A 21,764-nucleotide genomic window follows, 5' to 3' on the forward strand; every position below is an offset into this window, starting at 1 on the left:
TTTTCCTTTTTAGGGCCACACCCACAGCATATGTAAGTTCCCAGGGTAAGGGTCGAATCAGAGCTGTAGCTCTTGCCTATACCACAGCAACGCAGGATCCAAGCTGCGTCTGCTACCTACACCACCTCAAGGCAATGCCAGATCCTCAACCCACTGAGCAAGGCCAGGGATTGAATCTGAGTCCTCATGGATATTAGTCGGTTTGGTTACCACAGAGCTATGAGTATGGAAGTTCCTGGGCCTGGGATTGAAGGCCGAGCCTCAGCAGTGACCCGAGCCACTCCAGACAATGCCAGATGTTTAACTGGTTGCACCACAGAGGGAACTCCCCCACATTCTAATAAATATGTCCTTTCTGCATTTTCCCGTTTTACACAGGAGCCAATTTCCTAGTAATTCTTGAGTGTAATTCAGAGGGAAAACTAGGATCCTTTCTTGTCTGGGCTTTGGGATTCCTGGAGAGCACAGGTCCCCTTTGGCAGTGATGTCTGCCATCGTTTCATAGTTTGAAATTTGCAAAGCTGCCACTCATGACCATTTATTTCTTCCTGGATTCTTTCTCTCCAGTGAGGCAGTCCTTGGTTATGGCTTTGTGACACAGAAAACTAGATCTTCCATAAGAGTGGCCAAACTGAATGGGAATTTAACAAATATGTCCATTTCTATTGATCTGGTAACTCTTTGTTAAAACAATTAAGCAGCGCAAAAACAAGCAGTGCTAAACAATGGAAGGGGCTAGGCAAAATCTAAGCCCTCAGATTGGAAGTCCTTTTCCCAAATCCTAAACTGTTACTTCTCACATGGGTAATCTCTTATCAGATAAACTAATCATGATGCTTCAGCAGATCAGAGAAAGAGCCATACCCCTCAGCTCCTGCCTTTCCTGCAACTTTTCTGTGAAGGAATTGGAAAGAGAGATCTGACTTTGATAAGAGCAGATTAGACATTTAACTTCATTAAGCACATGGCCAGGATAAATTTGAGCTGAGGAGAACCATGCCAATGAGATCAGTTATCCACAGGCAGTGACCTCCTGGGAACTTAAAGACCAGGAGAGGTGCCAAAGGGCCAGAGACAGGAGGCTGCAACCCCTGCGATCCTGAATTTTAAAATGCTGAAGGTGAACTCAGAAACTGGAGAGCAGGAGCAGAGGCAGACAAGGAGCTAGAAGGAGCTCTGGACAGCCGAGGTCTCAGTTGAGCTGGGGTGGGGCCAGGTGATGTGATACAAACAAAGGAGAAGCAGCTTGGGGTCTCTCACTGATTGTAGACGCCAGCACGAGTCACCACTGGGATACGGCTGTCACGAGCTAATGGGATGTTCAGCCACATTCTCGGAACTATGGTGTTTCCAAAAGAGGGCACAATGATTCCCCCTGGACTTAGCAGCATCTGAAACACTGAGTCATCCTATACTGTTCCTGATATTGTGTAAAGAAGAGTTTCAGATGACATTTACACTGAGCAGCAGGGTCTGGGCTTTAATTTTGGTTTTTCATTGCAATGAGGTAAACATCGCCGGGCCCTGAGAGACAGAGGCTGTTCTCTTTGTTCTTAATCAAGCTCTGCATCAAGGAACATTCTGTTTTTTTCCCTACCGCTGCTCCTCTCCCTCTGAAGGTAGGAGTCCCCAAGTGTGTGGATAGCGTGGGGCTCCAGAGCCAGTATGTCTTACTGGTGATGAGTGTAGATGACAGGGAAGGATGCGTCTCAGCTTATGAACAAGCCTCTGGGAATGTCGCCAGTCGACTGAATCAATCAGGGAACGTGCCACCCTCCTGCACCCCATTTTTGATTTAATATTAAGGCAGATGTCCTAACAGTCAGGGCTGTTTAAAAACAAAATGAGCTGCCTTGGGGAGGAGTGAGTTCCTCATCATTGGAAATGTGCAAGAGCAATGTGTGGGTGACCCTCTGAATACGGATGTGGCCCAAGAAAAGGTTTGACAGAGATGATGCAGGCCCTATTCCGAATCAAACACCGTATTCTCACATCTAGACAACCCTCGTTCTTTGCTGATTATGAACATTTCAAGTAGCTTAATTCTCCTCGATCAGAGTTTGCTGCCCTCCATGAATTACAGTGTTAGGGTTCTCGAGTTCCAGTTGTGACTCAGTAGTAACAAACCCAACTAGCATCCATAAGGATGTGGGTTCAATCCCTGACCCTGCTCAATGAGTTAAGGATCTGGCGTCGTGTGCAGGTCACAGATGCGGCTTGGATCCCGCGTTGCTGTGGCTGTGGTGTAGGCTGGCAGCTGTAGCTCTGATTAAACCCATAGCCAGGGAACCTCCATATGCCTCAGGTGCAGCCCTCAAAAGCAAACTCCCCCCCAAAACCCAACAAACAGACAAAACCAACCCTCCCCACAATGTTAGGGTTCTGAATGCATTTTAATTCTTTTCTCTCCCTCATCACAACTGGTGTTGCCCCCCGCTCCCTCTTCCATGACCACCTGAACTCATAAGGAGAGAGGACTGCCCTCTTTGGCTTTCTAGCTTTCTGTGTCCACTAGAAGGACACCGTGGTGTTCCCTCTGGCTTCCTCTCTCACCCCTGTAGCTTTTTTGGCAAAGTGATGGAAAAAACACTACCAGGAGTGCAAAGAGAGTGCCACGGATGCCAACATGTGATTATTCTCTCCTCCTCACCTGCATCCCAGCCAGCTCAGTCCAAATGCATCTGAAGCAAGAGCATGAATTACTCTAATTTAGGGCAATTATAGGATTTACAAATTAAGCATATTCCTGTGGTTTCCCTAGCAACCATCTTTTGAATCACACGATGAGATAAAACTATTGTGCTACTTAATAGAGTCCGCGATTAAGAGAAGTCCAACTATATAATTCACAGTGAGTACCCACCTGGGGTGGGCAGAAAGTGTGCCCCGCAGGGGGTGGCAGGAGACCTACATGTAGGTTTCAGTCCACGGGGGGTCAGATCCAGAGCAGGGACACATCCCAAGGTCCTGGTGATAATGCCCCAGTGAAGCAAAGGCGTGAGAGTGGGGCCAGGAGAAGGAAGACTAAAGGGGCTTCTGAGTGAGTGAAAAAAAACAAGCACAGAACAATTTGAGGCAAGGGGTCTGTTTGAACAAAGTAGAGACATAGTGAGGTCCGATGCAGGGGAGGCTCTTCCAGCTCCGTAGCGCTCAGGCCATGCTGAAAACCGCAGGGCTGGGCCGGGGGACCCAGCAGTCTTGGGCAACACACAGCATTATGCTGCCAGCCTAAATAGGGTCTGGGAGGGTAAACTGGCAGGAGAGCATTCAGTTCTTGGCTTTTTACCTGCATAATAAGAGGCATGAGCCATATCACTTTCAAGGCCCCTTCCAGCTTTTCTGGGTAGTAGGACTTATCTGGTTCTGGAACAATTTAAAAAATAGTCATACATACAGTCAGAGATGAAAATAGTAGCTTTATTGGTGGTCATGTTGGAGCAGTTAAACTGGACCTGTGACCAAATGACCTTCAAAGTGGAACAACCTTGACCGAGTCTGGACCTGCATGTGGGCAGAATTGGGGCTACAACACAGACACTCGAGAGTGGGCAGTCTCGCTTACACCCATGGATTCTGGAGAAAGAGAGGCACGTCCCCTGAGACCAGGGGCTGGGATCCAACTGTTCTTCCCACAGGAAAGCAGAAGCAGCAAAAAATTTTTTTCCAACCAGCACGAAGTCAGCCTAACAAAGTGAGTCCATGCTTCAGGAACCTTCTCCAGCCTCACCAAAAAGGTCTTTCCCTCCCCTGGGAAAAAGGGAAGGAGAGGGAGCAGGATGGGGGAGAGTTAACTCTCTAACTGCCCCAAAGGAGGGCAGAGATTCCTGTTTTGTGGCAAGAATCCAGAAGGGGAAAAGAGTTTCCTAACACAGGAGAGGGTGTTGCATGAAATACTCATAGTTGGCACATGGGGGATGCCCCTTGCTTCCCAGGGAACAGATGTCTGGCCACCCACACCTTTGAGTGTGCAGAGAGCCTGCAACTCCCAGCAGCTGTCAAAGAAGGCATTTTCTCCACCCACATGCAAACAGGTCAAAGTCCCTTTGAAAATTAAAATCTACAATATGACATGTCATTTCAGTCCAATGATAGGTTTGAGTAGAGCAGACATATTGAGTTATTGAACTTGTTAAACTTTTTTTTAAGTTTTCCAATATTTCTCATTATGACTAAACTGTAGACTTTTATAATGTTCCTTGTAAGAGGAAGGGGATGTGTTTATAAGCATCTATTTTGCAAAGCCCTGCTGGCTGTCTCTCTCTCAACTGTCACCAGCAGGAGAGTCACCCTTGACTCCCTGCCTTTCTAGATTTCTTGTACAGTTTTTCAAGTTACTCATTTTGTAACTGGCACTTTATGATGGCAAGCCCTGGTGTGTATTATATTCTGGGCAATGAACGAATATCTATCTGAGGGTCAGAGAGGGAAGGAAATATAGTCAGGACTTTGCTACAGTGAGTGGAGTGGTTGAGTTGGGTTCACCGCCACCTCCATGGTGCTTTGCACTGTTCCTTATGCACTGAGCATCTGGGATTTTAGGTTCTTTCTTTCTAGATCCCCCCCTTCCCCTCCACTAGATAACTGTGTTCATGGAAGAAGAAGACACTAAAAATAATATCTTTCTGGGGTGGAATAACATGTGGCCTCCTTCCTTTGGAGAGTGAAGGAAAAACCTCTCTCTTAATGGTAGGTTGCTAATGCCTGATAATATTAATTTGCTCCTGACTCTGTGCCAGGCATGGTGCTAGGCACTTTGTTTCATTTAATCTTCATGGCCATCCCATGAGCAGTGACTTTCATCCTCATGCTACAGAGAAGGAAAAGAAGGCTTGAAGACTCTTTAGTAACTTTCCGTGCAGTCTTGCTAGAAAGTGGTGGAACTTTGCCAGTTTGGACAGATTCATATAAAAAAATGTTTTTTTTGTTGTTCTTGTTATTTTTGTTTGGTTGGTTTGTTTTGTTTTTAGCCATGCTCAAAGCATGTAGACGTTCCCAGGCCAGGGAACTGCTGCAGTGACAGCACCAGATCCTTAACCCACTGAGCCACAAGAGAAACCCCATTTTAAATTCTTGTCAAAAACTTTACCCTCTACCTATCAATCCTCCTTCTACTCAAAGTTAGAAATCAATTCAAAGGAAATTCACTTTGAATTTGTATGTTCCTTGAGTGTTAGAGTTTATGGATCACTCACTCTTGATGTGTTTCATTCTTTGCTATCTGTAGTTAGGGAGAAACAGGAGTGTGGAGAGTAAGAGGATAGTTGGGGAAGGCGGAGTTTGGAACCTATGGATACACTGGGTGCAGAGGTCATAGGCCCACTCTCTGCCTGCCCTCCCTAGGCCAGCTCTGCAGTGAACTATTGGAAACAGCAGCAGGCAGAGCCAGGGACCCAGATCCTCCAGGAACTTAGCTGCATGAGTTCAGCCACCAGATTTCCACTTGCTGGCTACAGTTTCCTGTTGAGACTGATGAATGTTGCATTTCCCCTGAGCATCCAAACTAGGTAATTCAACGCCATGTCATTCAGTGAGAGAAGCTGCTAGAAGCAGCTGTGTTTTCTCTGAGCAACTGTTTCTGCTTGTTTGCTTGGCAAATGCTTATAGAACATGTACAACTAGCTACCATGTATTGTTTTAAGTACTTTATGAACATCAGCTTATCTCATCTTCCCAGTGGACCCAGTGGTAGCTATCCTAGGTGCCATTATTATTATCCTGTTTGTAGGCAAGCACAAGGTGATACTTATGGTCCCAAAGCTAGAAAGAGTGGAGCCAAGTTGAATTTAAGGAATCCAGCTCCAGAGTCCAAGTTCTTACCTTGTTTTTAATCTCATAGACAGTGGAATTGTGGGATCGATCAGGTTACCTCTCCCTTTAAGCAAATATATAAGCCCTCGGCAGGGGGGCGGGGGGTGTTTTAGGTACTAGGTTGACCCCCAATTTCCTTCTGCCTGCCTGATTTCCTATCACTCTTCACCTTACCAGATTTTTTCACCCCTCTTTTCCATTCACCAAAACATCCTTTTGGAAAGATGCTAAGAAGTTTCAATAATAATAATATATATAAAGAGGTTTTCATGGCCCAAGTTTGGAATCCTTCTAAGGGGCTTGCTGTACCCTCCAGTGTCTGTGTGGTGCTTTCACAGAGTTTGGGAGAGAGTGGGGGTAAAGGAGGCAGCTCTATTTAAGAGGAACAAGGTACAGGTTCTCACCAAGGATGCGGATGCTTCCTAGGGGGAGGAGGGTTGTCGAAAAATTTGTTGGTGGTAGGGAATTGATTATTGGAGTAACTGGGGGTGGTGCTATTAGGATATACTGGGTAAGGAACAAATCCTCTAAACCCACAAATCCTCCTACAATGAGGGAGACACAAGTTACACATGCCCCATTGGAACTACATGTAGGTAAAAATCTCTGTGGTCACCAGAGCCTAGCACCTAACTCCATTTCACATATATTTAAAAGGATGTTTTGTATGGTTTTGTAACATGTACTAAATTTTCCAGGAATGCAATTCCCGTGTAAATCAAGAGAAGATTGCACTTTGTTTGTTTCAGAACTTTACCAAGAATTATTACCACTTTGAAATATTTCATCATCAACAACATTGCTTTGGTATCTGAGCAACAACACAACACACCTGTATCAGATTGCATTTGTAGCTGTCACATTCATATTAGTTCTGCTTATACAGACACATGAACATGCCCATTTAGGCTTTATCTCAAAATGTTCAGAATAAAGGGAAAGTGTCAACAGTAAACATTATTTGAGTATTGTCTTACTTCTCATACATCCACATTTACTCATTATAACTAGGAGCAAGCACCTGCCACTTTCTTCATGTCTCTAGTCATGCCTAAAACATTTCTTTTATTATAAATTACTTTTCATTATTGATTTTCTATTCAAGAGGATATTATATGATTTTCTAAAAATTTAGACTATCTGTGAGTTTCTTTTCAAAATGCCAAAGGGGAAGTTGCAAATATATATTTTATTTATTTATTTTTTGTCTTTTTCTAGGGCCGCATCTGCAGCATATGGAGGTTCCCAGGCTAGGGATCTAATCAGAGCCGAAGCCTCTGGCCTATGCCAGAGCCACAGCTATGCCAGATTGGAGCTGCATCTGCAACTTACACCACAGCTCACGGCAGTGCCGGATCCTTAACCCCCTGAGCAAGGCCAGGGATTGATCCCGCAGCCTCAGGTTCCTAGTCGGATTTGTTAACTACTGGGAACTCCGCAAATATATATTTTACACGATGGTACTGAGTTTGATAGGCTTGAAAACCATTGGCTAAGTCCTCAGAGATACAGGCTCCTGGCATGTCTGAAGATCGTCTTAAACTTTGTGCTTTCCAGCTTAACGGGACAGTGAGTAGCATCTGGTCGATGTGACTTCCTGTGTTTCTGCTTCTCTCAAATTTATTCATTCATTCCTCAAGTAATTTTTTGAATGCTGCCAGCTGATAGACATTGTGCTGTGTACTAGAAGGGCCGTTTGCTTAAACTCAACAGATACTACAAAATTAACAAGAAGGTAAGATAAATGATTCTTGCCAATCAACTTGATACCATAAACTTGTTATCAAAAATCATAGGCCAATGTTACTCATGAACATAGGTGCAAATACCCTAAAGAAAATTTTGACAACCTCAATCCAGCACTATATAAAAATGCAATTCATCAAAATCAAGTTGGAAATTTTCTAGGAAAGCAAAACTAGCTCAGCATTGGAAAAAATATGCAGTGTAATCACTGTATTGACACTAAGTTATAAATTTTTCGAACCTCTCACTAGATGAAAAAAGATTTAATTCAGTATCTTTTCATGAGGAAAAACACTTCTTAAAACTAGAAATAGAAAAGAATTTCCTTAGTTTTGTAAGGGCTAGCTAAAAAATCAATAGCATACTGAAAGGTAAGATGTTGAAAGCTTTCTATCTGAGGCTAGGGATAGGACAATTAGGGCCAGTATCACCTCTTTTGTGTAGCATTTTACGGAAAATTCTAGCAAGTGCAACAAGAACAGAAAATAAACAAAAGACATAATGAATGTAAAGTAAAAACTAATACTTTTATTGCTTACAAATAGTGTTACATGCAGAAAAATTAATAATTTACAATTAAATTATCAGAAATAATGTTCGACAAAGTTTCTGGATACAGGTCAAGATACAAAATCAATTGCAGCAGTAACAATTTAAAAGAAAATTTTAAGCAGATACCATTTATATAGCAGTGAAATGCCAAATGCCTATGAATAAATCTTACAAAATACATGTAAGAGGGAGTTCCCATCGTGGCGCAGTGGTTAACGAATCCGACTAGGAACCATGAGGTTGCGGTTAGATCCCTGGCTTCGCTCATTGGGTTAACGATCCGGCATTGCCGTGAGCTGTGGTGTAGGTCGCAGATGCGGCTCGGATCCCACGTTGCTGTGGCTCTGGCATAGGCCGGTGGCTACAGCTCCGATTGGACCCCTAGCCTGGGAACCTCCATATGCCACAGGATCGGCCCAAAGAAATAGCAGAGACAAAAAAAAAAAAAAAAAAAAAGTAAGAACTCTGCACAGAAAATAACACAATATTGAGAGAAATTATGAAGACCTTTATACGTAGAGGAACAACCTATGTTTATGGATTGAAAAACTCTGTAAAACAAACTCTATGATTTACAATCCTGATAAAAAGTACAGTAGTTTTTAAAAATAAAAACTCACGAGCTTCCTTCTAAAATATATATGGAAATAAAAATTGCTACTATGAAACAATCAGGTCAAAGAACTTATACACTAGATATGAATATTTATTATAATATTATAGTAATTAAGGTAGTGTGATTTTTTTTTTTTTTTTTTTTTTTGGTCTTTTTGCTATTTCTTGGGCTGCTCCTGCGGCATATGGAGGTTCCCAGGCTAGGGGTTGAATCGGAGCTGTAACCACGGCCTACACCAGAGCCACAGCAACGCGGGATCCGAGCCGTGTCTGCAACCTACACCACAGCTCATGGCAATGCCGGATCGTTAACCCACTGAGCAAGGGCAGGGACTGAACCCGCAACCTCATGGTTCCTAGTCGGATTCGTTAACCACTGCGCCACGACGGGAACTCCGGTAGTGTGATATTGGTGTAAAAGTAGACAGACTAAGAAAAAAGTCCTCAAACACACCCACATATTTGGACACTGGCTTTTACAACTTGATCCTGAAAAGCAGTGGTGAAAGATAGTTCAATCAATGGTGTGTCTATTGGGTAACTGCATGGGAAAAAGAAAAGAAACTTAATTATTATGTGAACACATGCATAAAAATCAGTTTTCAATTGATGGTAGCTCTAAATGTGAAGTTTCTATAAGATAAAAAATATCTTCATGATGTGAAGATAGAGAAAAATATTGAATGATACAAATAGCACAAAGAAATATTGATAAAGTGGATTACATTAAATTAAGAACTTTTGTGTATCAAATTCCAGGAGTGAAGAAGTAAGCCACAGATTAGAAGATAGTTGTAACACACACAATTGACAAAATACGTGAAAAACTCTGTACAAGTCAGTCAGTAATATAGATAATTCCTTGTATTTTCTTTACAGAAGAGGCTATCTGAATGGCTGGTACAGCTACAAAAGGTGCTCAATCTTGTTAGTAATCAAGGAAATACAAACTGAAACAGACACCTATCTTGTAACCAGCAACTCCACTCCTAGGCACATACCCAACAGAAGTGCAAGCATATGTATACAAAGACTTTTACAAGAAAGTTCACTGCAGCGTTATTTGAAGTATTGCCAAACTGGAAGCAGCCCAAAGGTCCATTCATAATAGAAGTGGCGGTATCCTCACTCAGTGAAATACTCTTCGGCAATTATGATGGAAAAAACCTATGGAAAAATACAACACGAACAAACCTCACAAATATTTTGAGCACAGAAATCCAACACAAAAGAATATATGCTGTATTATTCCACTTATGTAAGATCAAAAACAAGCAAAACTTTACTATAGCTTTAGGAGTCTGTGTAATAATTAAATAGGGAGGCAGTAGTTTGGGGAAGGGACCTGAGGTTTAGGCTTGGCTTCAGGGGTGCTAAAAATGTCCTGTTGCTTATAATGATGGATTGTATCAAATTGTATGCTTATAATTTGTACACTCTTTTTTTGTGTGAGGTACATTTCAATAAGCTTTTGCAAATTCAGCAATGCTCTGATCAGACCAATCTTAGAGAATTCTTTGTTTACACTGTCAGTTATAATAATGTAATAGTTGATGTGACAATTTATAAGTGACACTGATGAAACAAAATGACAAATTATTTATGGTGAATAACTGCTAGTCAAAGAATAAAGCTGAACTCAGGGAAGAAAAGCTACACACAGAAAGTAACCTGAAGATTTTAGAGAAGGCAGTTCAACAGAGATCAAATACCTTAGAAAAAGGCTCCTCGCCTGACTCAAGACTTGGGGACCTGCTGGCATTCATGCACACTCTGTCCTGGCCTCTGAGGCTCTTGCTGGTGCATACCCAGCCTACACCTCTTTCAGTCCCAGTGAGTCTTTTGTCTTAATCTTGGACCAGATGAGGGCAGAACTCTTTGAGCACTGAGTAGCTAATGGAACTGAAATGTCTCCAACAAGGCAAAGCTGCAAATTGCTGTGATTCATCCTGAGGGCATGCAGCCCCCAGGGATCTTTGTTGTTAAGAGGAACACACCTGCCAGAACCCTGTGTGGCCACAGCCTCCCTCATCAACGTGTGGGATGCTGAGATTCAGGCTTTAAATTTTAATCTGAGAGCACAGATTAGTACCTGGGCTGTTTTCCTCTGAGAGGTTTTTGTCTTTGCTGTTGTCGTTGTCATTAGTTGTTAGAAAGGGAAGGAGAGAGGGAGAAATCACATATTCCCTCGCCTGGATTTCAAAACCCTTATAATCCTTCCCAAAGCTACCTTTTCAAATGCTGTCTCCCACCAGTCCCCTGGGTGGTGCCTATATTAACCCAACAAAAGTCACCACCACAAAATACTGTGTGCATCTTGCTTTTAACTTGTCCATACTTTACCCACTCATTTCCACGTGGATGAGTCAATTCTACCTTCAAGGCTGAACTCAATGCAGCTTCCACCGCAAGGGTTTACTGACCATTGCTGGCTCCTGTGGCTATTTACTGACTATTTTTCCATACTCTAAATCAGAATGCCATGCCACTTATGGGTATGAATAGTCATCTATGAGATGTTTGAAGCTGGGAACACAAGTTTCACATCAATAAGGTTTTCTTGCTGTCAAAGTGCTTCTTAGGTGCCAGCCGTTATGTTAAACATTTCATCTACATTATTTCATTGACTCCTCAGGATCAGCCTAGTAGGTAGATACTATTTTATACTTGCCTAAGGTTATTCTAGGGACAGTACATTGCAGAACCAGAACTCTGACTCTTCAGGACGTGCTCCCCACTCTTCCACAGAGCTGCTCGCAGATGGGGAAAGGGCAGGGGTGGCAGGGTTGAGGTGGGCTGAGGCATCCAGTGTGGGGAGGGGTGGAGAGACGAGGCTGGCCTGACCATGGCGTGCTGTCTGTGCAGATCAGTGCATGTGGATCTGGAGCTCTGCCCAGCAGGCAGCAGGAAGATAGTGCATGTGAGTAAGAAGGCTTTAGCGAGCCGTCTGGAAATACAGATCCAGCAGATGCTCACTAGTTCAGAGTGGCTATAGCACAGTGGCTGCAAGCGTGGCTTCCACAGCCAGACTGCATGGATTTGAATCCTGGCTTTGTCAAGACATGTGCCTTTAGGTAAGTTGCTTGCCTTCTCTGAAGTTACTTGTCCAGTCTGTGTCTGTTGTTTTCCACCTGCCGAATGGAGATGATAATACTTACCTTGTAGTACAGTTGTAGGGATGAAAGGAGTTAATACATGGAAAGCTTTCTGAAGGGTGCCAGGCACACGGTAACTACTGTGGAGAGTGGGCTCTCTTTCTCTGTTTGGATCTCCATGCTCCCATATGTAAATGAGAGTTGGATCAGATTGTCCATGGTGTAGACACCATCATGTCCATTTAAGCTCTCCTCTTAGATTTCATGAGCTCTAGGTATGTCTAGACTCTGCTTCTAATTTGCTGCATCATGCTGGCAACCCATTTAAAATGGAGAAGCAGCTCCCTGACCTTAAATAGGTTACTTTGTGTCTCCAGGCCTCAATGTCTCCACCCATCCCTCTGACTTAATTCTTCTAGGACCACAAAGAGAGCAGTGCATACATCTAGAATGAAAGGCATCTCTAGGTCCCCCAAACCTATGGAATGTTAGAAGTAGGATTATTTTTCTTTTTCAGCACCCCCAGGCCCTGGGCCTCAGAGCCAGATCTACCTCCTCTCAGCTCATGGACAAGTTGCCCTTGAAGACAAGGTCTGGGTGAGGCATTTTTGAGGTTAGCTTTGTGAGGAGAAGAGGGCTTTCTTGGGGGGAGCTTTAGGCCCTCCTAATTCTGTCACCTTCCAATTCCCATTCTTGGAGAAAGACAATTGGCATTTTCAACGTCTGATGTAAAAGTAGTATACACATGCTGTTCAGGCCTCATTCCAACCCAATGACTGGACTTTAGCCCCTTAAATCAAGGCTTTGGGAGCCACTGGTACATTCAGACTGTGAAGGTTCACCCAGGTCCAGCCCGATCCCCTGCACAGTGACTCAGGCAATAATTTTATCAAATATTTTGCCATAGCAAAACAATACGCCTCAGCCTGTCTGGCTCCCATATCTCTTCCCACACAGCCAGTATCACAGGCTTTAGTTTTCTATTATGGGGGTACCAACTTCAAAGTACCAATTTCTAATCTAGCTAGGGTAGTCCAAGCTATGCTGTGATTGCAAATAGACCCAAGCATGCAATGGCTCAACAGGAAGGCAGTTTACTTCTCACTTGTCTCAAGGTCTAGCAGGTTGGCTAATTCTTCTCAAAGCAGTGATTCAAGAAACACAACTCCATCTGTCCTATGGTTATACTGTCTTCAAGGCATGGCTCTCAGGGTGGACTTGGGCGTTCTCTCCATTCCAGTCTGATGGGGAAGGGAGAAGAGAGAGTGAGATAGGCCTGAAAGTGCCATATATGACTTTCATCCGTAACGTTCTGTTCATCTGGGACTCAGGCACATGACACCAGCTAATTTAAAAGAGGTGGGGGAATGGGGTCCAGCTATGAGCCCAGGAAGGAAGAGGAGGTGGGTTTAGTAAGTATCCTGTCAGTCTCTGCTACTGTTAGCTATGATATTGATCCAAATCCTATCTATACTGCTCCTAACATTTTCCCACTCTTCTCTATTTACAACATCACCTCCTTTCATTTATACCCTTTCATAAGTCTTGTAACTCCTTTTCCCTCTAAGTTCTTATCCTTCCAATTTCCCCTAGACAGTTGTCAGGTTTTTTCTCACACATTATCATATTACTGTCCTTACCCCAAAAAGTCAACGTCCCCCACACCTACGCTCATAGAATGAAGTTCAAACTCTTTAGCCTTGTGCAAAAGTTCCCCCCAGCCTGTGCCTTCACACATTAGAACTCCCCATGTCCTATGCCCTGTCCTTTCCTTTTCCATGTTCATGCAAATGATGTTCCTTCAGGCTTCCCTGTCTCTGAAAACCATACCCACATGTCATACCCTCCATGAAGGTGTTCTCGAGTCGTCTGGTTGAAATTGCTCTTTCCTCCAGTATTTTCATAGTCCTTTGTTAATCTCTGCATTTGATTCTTATGTTATCACTATGATGTGTTACAGTATTTGCACATTATATGTCCAAGGACAAATGTACATTCACAAAAAGCAGGGCCAATTGGAAAGTGACAGATATTCGCATGTCTCTGTATTGTATAGGAGCACAAAATCCACATTCCTGTGAGGCTTGTCAATTTTAAGCTTTTTCCAATCAGATTTTTTCATGCCACCTTCGTGAGTCAGAAGTTCACATCTCTTCCACTCTTTTCTAAGACTACTTTTGTTAACTGTAAAGACTTTGTTTTTAAGGCCAGTCTCTGCAATTTCATTAATTAGTCTTAACATTTAAGAGCAGGCTTGTGAGTATAGGATGGAAAGCAAGAAAAAGAATCACTTTGTAGTGAAGAAATCTGACAAACACTACCTCAACCAGGGTATCAAGGATAACATCAACACTGATGAGTCATGTGGATGGTAGGTTCCTTGATGGGCTGTGATGGGAATGATACTCTACTTCTGCAGTTTTCCTCCCCAAACATTACCCCAGTCTAATTATAAGAAAACCATCAAATCAACCCCACCTGAGAGACAGTCTACAAAATATCTGACTAGTAATCCTCAAAATGGTCAAAGCCATCAGAAATAGGGGGAGACTGGGAAACTGTCACAACCAAGAGGAAACTAAAGGTACATAATAACTAAATATAATATGGTAAACTGGATGCTATCCTGAGACACAGAAATGATATTAGGAAAGAAAATGAGGACTTTTAATAAAAAATGAATTTGAGTCAATAATCTTGTATCAATATTGCTTTATTAACTGTGACAAACATACCATACAAACATAAGATGTTAATAATAGGGGAAATTGGCTGTGGGGGGTGGGGTGGGGAGTGGAATAGGAACTCCCTTTACTACCTTTGAGATAATTCTGTGAATCTAAAACTGTTATAAATTTTTAAAATCATTTAAAAAATCAGACTTGCAGAATTCAATTTAACTGGCAGAAATACGATTTTGTTTTAAAACAGTGAAATGCTTCCGCACAAGCATTCAGAGACCTGCTGAAGTAACACAATTGGTTGAAAACTTATTTCTCTTTATTAACTTGTACAAAGAAATGATTTTGTTTAGCCAATGAGTATTTTACAGTGGAAACACTGTGCTCATGGAAAAAAATCAAAAGAGAATACGCTGCAAAACTAAATTCATTTGCTTAAAGGGAGTGTAAAATGTGCTTCTTGCTTTTAATGGGGATAATTATTTTCATTCTTTAATAATTATTCCTCTTTCTAGTCAGCTCTTACTTGCCTCTTTAATAGAACATAGTGGCAAAGAGAGAGCTGAGAGCAGGGGCAAGGGAGATGTTGGGAAGAAAGGTCTTTGCTGTCTGGCAGGTAATGCTCAGAACACTGGGCAAGTTGAAAATGAAGCCATTCATTGAGCAATATTTATGGTTTGCCTACTATACACCAGAAAATGTGAGAGCTTCTAAAATGAATCATTGACACATGCTGCCCTCAAGCCTCTTATCATTGTTCAGGGTTGTAACACACACACACATGATTTGTTTAGGGTAAATAAATAAATAATATAACTATATAAATCATGTATGAATAATAAGTGCAAATCTGTATATTATATATATATATACATATATATGTATGTGTGTGTGTGTGTGTGTGTGTGTGTGTATCCTCTATAGCTAACTGTATTTCTTTGCCTCCCACAGGCTCATGTTCTAATGCATTTAATATGTGTCTTGCATGTGTGTGTTCCTGCAAAAATATATAATATTGTTTTTGGCATATATTTTTAGTTTAGGTAAATGGTGAGGTACCATACATCTTACCTCATTTTCTTTACCTTTTTTACAGTATGCACTATGTTTTTCATGCCCATCCTTGTTGTCCTGTGAATACATAATTTTGTATGTATACTCACTACGTAATACACCAAGAAAGACAGACCTCCTCTGACAGTCCCCTTATGGTGTCTGATAATCTTCTGCCATCCACCACCCTCCTGAAGGAGCCTTCATTTGGTTGGTGCATTCCCTTGGGTCTAGGGTATAAGTATTCACTTACACAGACCTGATTGTCTAGGAAAGTTTCCAAGGAAGGATTCTGGCTCATTTCATTAGGATGACTATGCTGGCAGCTTATTCAAAGCTGTAATTAGTGAAACCCTATAAATGCTCTTTGCCTCCTGAGAATATGTCATTTCAGATTCCTTTTTTTTTTTTTAACCCTTGAACTCAGAAGACTACGTTAACTCCATCTCTAAAGTCCCCCTAGGATTTCTGAGGATTAATTGTGTTTCAGGATATGTACCTGCGGGAGAATAGAAGGTGAGGGCCTGGGAGACAGGGACTAAAGACCTGGTCCTGACTGTGTCTAGTTGGGTGAGCTACTTTGAGCAGGATCTAACCTCCTTCTGTGCTCAGCATAGGTGCTGAAGTCACTCTTCCTGGGTTTGATTCCCAGTTCTGCAACTTTCCAGTTGCATAACATTGGGCAATTCTCACCTAGAAAATGCGGTAGTTAAACCACAGATAATTTCTAGGGTAGATCCCAATTCAGCTACTGTTTCATCCATAGATGCTTTCTTGGCTTTGTGCCCCTTTGGCATCGTCCTTCTGTTTGTAATGTCTTTCCCCCAACATTCTCCTGTCCTTTCAAGGTTCTCCCCTAATCCTTTTCTTTGGATTTCAGATTTTAATAAAGAAAAGAAGCACATTAGAGATGGAATCAATAAAGGTAAAATAAAAACATTTAATTTTTTATTAATTTATCTGATAACTGTTCAAAGTAATAACAGTAACAATGTATTAGATGACTATAGCTTATGGATGAGTGAAATGAATGATGTAAATGTATAAGGGATGAGAAGGATTAACTGAGAAGACTATGTTATAAGGCACCTGCATTGCATGCAAAGTGGTATACTGTTATTTGAAAGTAGATTTAAATTTATTATAAATGGGCGTTCCCATTGTGGCTCAGTGGTGACAAACCCATCTAGTATTCATGAGGATGTAGGTTCAATCCCTGGCCTTGCTCAGTGGGGTTAAAGATCTGATGTTGCCACAAGCTATGGTGTAGGCCGGCAGCCACAGCTCCAATTTGACCCCTAGCCTGGGAATTTCCATATGCTGTGAGTGCGGCCTTAAAAAAAAATATATATTATAAATGTATAGTTTAAACTGACATGCTAAGAGAGGAGAGAAGGGGTTCCCGTTTTGGCTTAGCGGGTTAAGAACCAGACTAGTATCCATGAGGATGTGGTTTTGATCCCTGGCCTCGCTCAGTAGGTTAAGGATCTGGCATTGCTGCAAGCTGTGGCCTAGGTCACAGACATGACAGATCTGGCACTGCTGTGGCTGTGGCATAGGCCAGCAGTTGTAGCTCCCATTCTACCTCTAGCCTGAGAATGTCCATATGCCACAAGTGTGGACATAAAAAGGAAAATAAGTAAATAAATAAATAAATAAATAAATAAAATTTTCAAAAAAATAAGAGAGAAGAAAAAATATAATTATATAAAATGCTCAGTTAAAACCAGAGAAGGCAGGAAAAGGGGTAAAAATAAAGGAAGAACAAGTACATTTTCTAAAAAAAAAATGTTATTATAGTTGATTTACAATGTTCTATGAATTTCTGCTATACAGCAAAGTGACCCAGTTATGCATGTATATGCGTTCTTTTTTTCACATTATCCTCCATCATGTTCCATCACAAGTGATTAGACAACATTTCCCTGTGCTACACAGCAGGATCTCATTGCTTATCCATTCCAAAATACTCATTATTTACTCACAAGAATTCCATATAGTAGGTATCACAATTATCCCAATTTTACAGATGAGGAGACAAGATAGAGAAGGTAAGCAAATTGCTTAAATAAAAACATTGAAATATCCCATGAATGTCAGCACTTTACTATTAAAATTTTCTCTCTTGAATCTGCAAGAAGCACAAAAATCCATTGCAAATCATGGTTCCCTGTTTTTGTTTTGGAAAATATAGTTATCAAATCTATCTATACAGCCCCAACCTTTCCTGGAATTCTATTTCCATAGTTCCAGCTGAGTGCTAGAAATAGTCTCCTGTGGGTCCCCAAGGCATCTCCAACTCAACATGCTCAAAATCACTCTGAAGTTTTCTCCTCCAGTCTTGCTTTTCCTCTTGCATTTCTTTTTTCTTATTGGTGTTATTTATTTTTTCTTCTTACCTTTTGACCCCCTTCACTCGTTCTGTTAGGTCAGAGATGGGATGATATATCAAGCAAGGTTCTAAAGGAATGGTTTCAAGCTCACTTCTGCATCAGAATCACCTGAGGGCCTTGTTAAACTGCAACCCACCAGGTATCACCTATAGATTCTGATTCTGTAGATGTGGGTTGCATATTTTTTTAATTGAAAAAATTTGACATGCGTCAGTGTATAAGTTCAGCTGAGTGTTTTTAACAAGCATCCTAGGTGATACCAATATAGGTGATCCTAGGGCTACAGTTTGAAAAGCACTCCAGGGCTCAGACAAAGGCATCAAATCTTGAATGAAGAAGAGAAAATGCTGCAGGATATGGGTGGGCTAGGGGATGTTGGAGTTTTACCTGGTGTCCTCCTTTCTTTATGAGGTAGGAGCTGATATCTTTATGAACAAGGAGATATTTATAGCAGTAGAGTGCTGAAAGAAAGGTTGGGAACAGAAATCATAGCAGTGGGAGGAGATTCTTGCCTGGAAGAAGGGAAGAGAGTCTGAAGCAGCCCTGATGCTGGGAATCAAAATTGTAAAAAAGATAATATTTCCTTGTGAAGGATGGGGGACACAAATTCCATTAGTTGTCTACAGAGCCCAGGAAGAAATGGAAAGAAAACAAACTCCCCAAATTATAATTGTGAGGATCCTAAACATCACCACCTGTCTCTGCTAGAGAGGCAGCATGGTGTGTAACACACAAGTCCAGGAGCTAGCCAGACTTCCTAGCCTCTACCACATAGTTAATCTCACTGTGCCTCGTCTCTTCATTTGTGAAATGGAAACAGTATTAGTTCCATTTCATACTCACAGTATAAACTCCAAGTGAATAAACATATGTAATATATTAGGCTTGTAGTAAAGACTCAAATGAATGTTAGCTCTTCATATTCCGCAGCAATACCCTGCTTGAATTTTGCATAAATAAGTCAATTAATCTTACTTCAAATATAGGTACTTTTGACCATTTTTAGAGGTGAAGAAACTGAATGTAAAAAGAAAACTCATTCATCTCTAAGTCCATACAAGTAGCATGTGAGCAAACAGGAACTGGAGACTCCGGCTGCATTTTGAGTGTCTGCTTGTTACCAGGTACTGAGGAGGTTGCTTTCTAACATGTTAGCACTTGAAATGTATTTCCCTAAGATCAGGTGAGGATATTGAGGATAGGGCCAAACTGTAAAGAGGCAGTGGAACCAGGACTGGAGAGAAGCCAGCTGGCTTCAGAGCTGGGAACTCCTACAGTGACTTCTACCCCTCTTGATGGAACCTACATTTCCCCACACCATCCTGGTCACTTCTGTGTGCCTCATGATGGTGCTTATTAGCATCTGTGAAAGAAGCAGAGAGAAACGAATCTCAGATCTGTCTGAGACAAGCTCACAGCTTAGTGGAGAATGTAAAACACATACATATAAAGCTGCAATACAAGGTGGAAAAGTGTGTGAGAACTCAGAGCGAGGGATTCCTTCCGGCTGGACATGCCATTTGGAGGTGAATTTTGAAGGAGGGAAAGATTGGGGCATGTGGATGAGGGGATAGAGTTGGAGGATGAACTGGGTGGAGAAGCAGACAGGAGAACCCCCAAGAATATCCACTTACTAAGCCAGTGTGAGCAGACTTGTGGAAGGTAAGTTTCAGAAAGGGAATTTGGGGTCTGTTTGCAGGGAGCTGGGAATCTGAAGCTAGAATAGTTTGAATTTCAGTTCCGTAGTCAACAGGGAGTCACAAGACATGTATTGTTTTTTTGCAAGTGCTCCTTAAAGCTAATGAGTTTACTTTTAGATAATTGAAGATGCTCTTGCAATTATAAGAAATAAGACGAGAGATACTGAGTAACTTTCACTCAATCTCCCTTGATGGTAATACCTTGCAAAACTAGTGTATCACAACAAAGGATATTAACGTTGATACAATCGGTTGCTCTCACTCAGATTTCTCCTGTTTTACTTGTATTCATCGGTGTATATATTTAATGCTATGGAATTTTATCATATGTATAGTTTTGTATATCTACAATCATAGTCAAGATACAGAAGACTTCCATCACCATGAGAATCTCTCCTGTTGCTTTTTATAATTATACCCCCTTCCTTCCATGCTCATTCCTTCATCTCTTTGCCTCTGTTACTAACACCATGACTATCCTTTTATTCCAAGAATGTTTCATAAATGGAATCATATAGTATACAATCTTTGGTAACTGGCTTTTTTTTCACTCACTGTAATTCTCTTGAGATTCATCCAAATTGTAGCCTGTGTCAATAATTCTCTCTTTTTTTTTTCTTGAGTAGTAATCCATGCTATTTATGTAACATAGTTTAACAGTTCACTTGCTAAAGAATGGCTGGGTTGTTTTCAGTATTTTACCCATGTGAATTAAGCTGTTGTAAATATTTGTATGCAAAATTCCATATAAAGTTGTGTGCATTTTGTGTGAACAAACAAGTTTTCTTTTCTCTGGGATAAAGATCTAAGAGTTCAACTGCTCGGTGGTCTATTTAGTCTCATAGTTAGTTTTATAACAAACTGCAAACTATGACTACCATTTACATTCCACCACCAGCATACAAGTGGTCCAATCACTCTGCATCTTCATCAACTTTTAGTGGTATGACTTTTTTTTTTTTTTTTTTTTTTTGTCTTTTTGCCTTTTCTAGGGCCGCTCCCGTGGCATATGGAGGTTCCCAGGCTAGGGATCTATCGGAGCTGTAGCCACCAGCCTACACCAGAGCCACAACAACGCAGGATCTGAGCTGCATCTGCAACCTACACCACAGCTCACGGCAACGCCAGATTTAACCCACTGAGCAAGGCCAGGGATCGAACCCGCAACCTCATGGTTCCTAGTCGGATTCGCCAACCACTGAGCCACGACAGGAACTCCTATCTTGTGCTTTTTATAACATTCTTTTTAATATCATTTATTGTATTGCTTCTGTTGAAATAGTTGATTTACAATGTTTCAGGTGTATAGCAAAATGATTCAGTTTTATACATATGTAAAAGTTGTTATTCTCTTCTCTTTCAGGTCCTTTTCGACTATAGGTTATTACCAGATACTGAATATAGTTCCTTGTGCTATTCAGTAGGTGCTTGTTATTTATCTGTTTTACATATAGTAGTGTGTATCCCAAATTCCCAATTTCTCCCTCCCCACCCTTTCCCTCTTTAGTAACAATGTTTTTCTTCTGTCTGTGAATCTGTTTTTGTTTTATAAATAAGTTCATTTATGTCATATTTTAGATTCCACATATAAAAGATATCATATGGTATTTGTCTTTGTCTGACTTCACTTAGTGTAATAATCTTTAGGTCTATCCATGTTGCTGCAAATGGCATTATTTCATTCTTTGTAATGACTGAATAATCGTCCACTGTCACCTTGTGCTTTTAACTTGCATTTCCCTAGTGGCTAAAGGTACTTAAAAAACTTTTCATCATGGTTATTTGCTCTTTGTATGTCTTCTTCAAGGGAATGTCTATTCATGTGTTTTGCCCATTTTTCTAGTTGGACTTTTTTGTTATAGATTTTTGAGAGTTCTTTATATATTATACATATTGGTCCTATGCCAGTGTACACCTTTCCTTTCCATTAGCTTTACAAGCTCTTTCATAGAACAAGAGGTTTTTTTTTTTTTAATTTTTGTGAGCTCTAATTTATCAAAAAAAAATTTTATGTATGTGGTACTGGCATCAAGTCTAAGAACGCTTTGTTTAGATTTAAATCCTGAAAACATTCTTAAAAAAAAAAAAAACAATTTGGGAAACCTCATCTTGGCTCAGCGG

The 21,764-nt window shown here is 41.2% G+C and overlaps 1 long non-coding RNA gene across 1 annotated transcript; it reads left to right on the plus strand.

The window, feature by feature from the left end:
• Positions 9,023-21,764, plus strand: LOC110261211. Its single transcript, XR_002345156.1, has 2 exons — positions 9,023-16,475; positions 21,007-21,764. It is a non-coding gene; the product is annotated as an uncharacterized LOC110261211 (long non-coding RNA).

The sequence above is a fragment of the Sus scrofa genome, chromosome 6 (genome assembly GCF_000003025.6).
Source record: "Sus scrofa isolate TJ Tabasco breed Duroc chromosome 6, Sscrofa11.1, whole genome shotgun sequence".
Lineage (NCBI taxonomy): Eukaryota > Metazoa > Chordata > Mammalia > Artiodactyla > Suidae > Sus > Sus scrofa.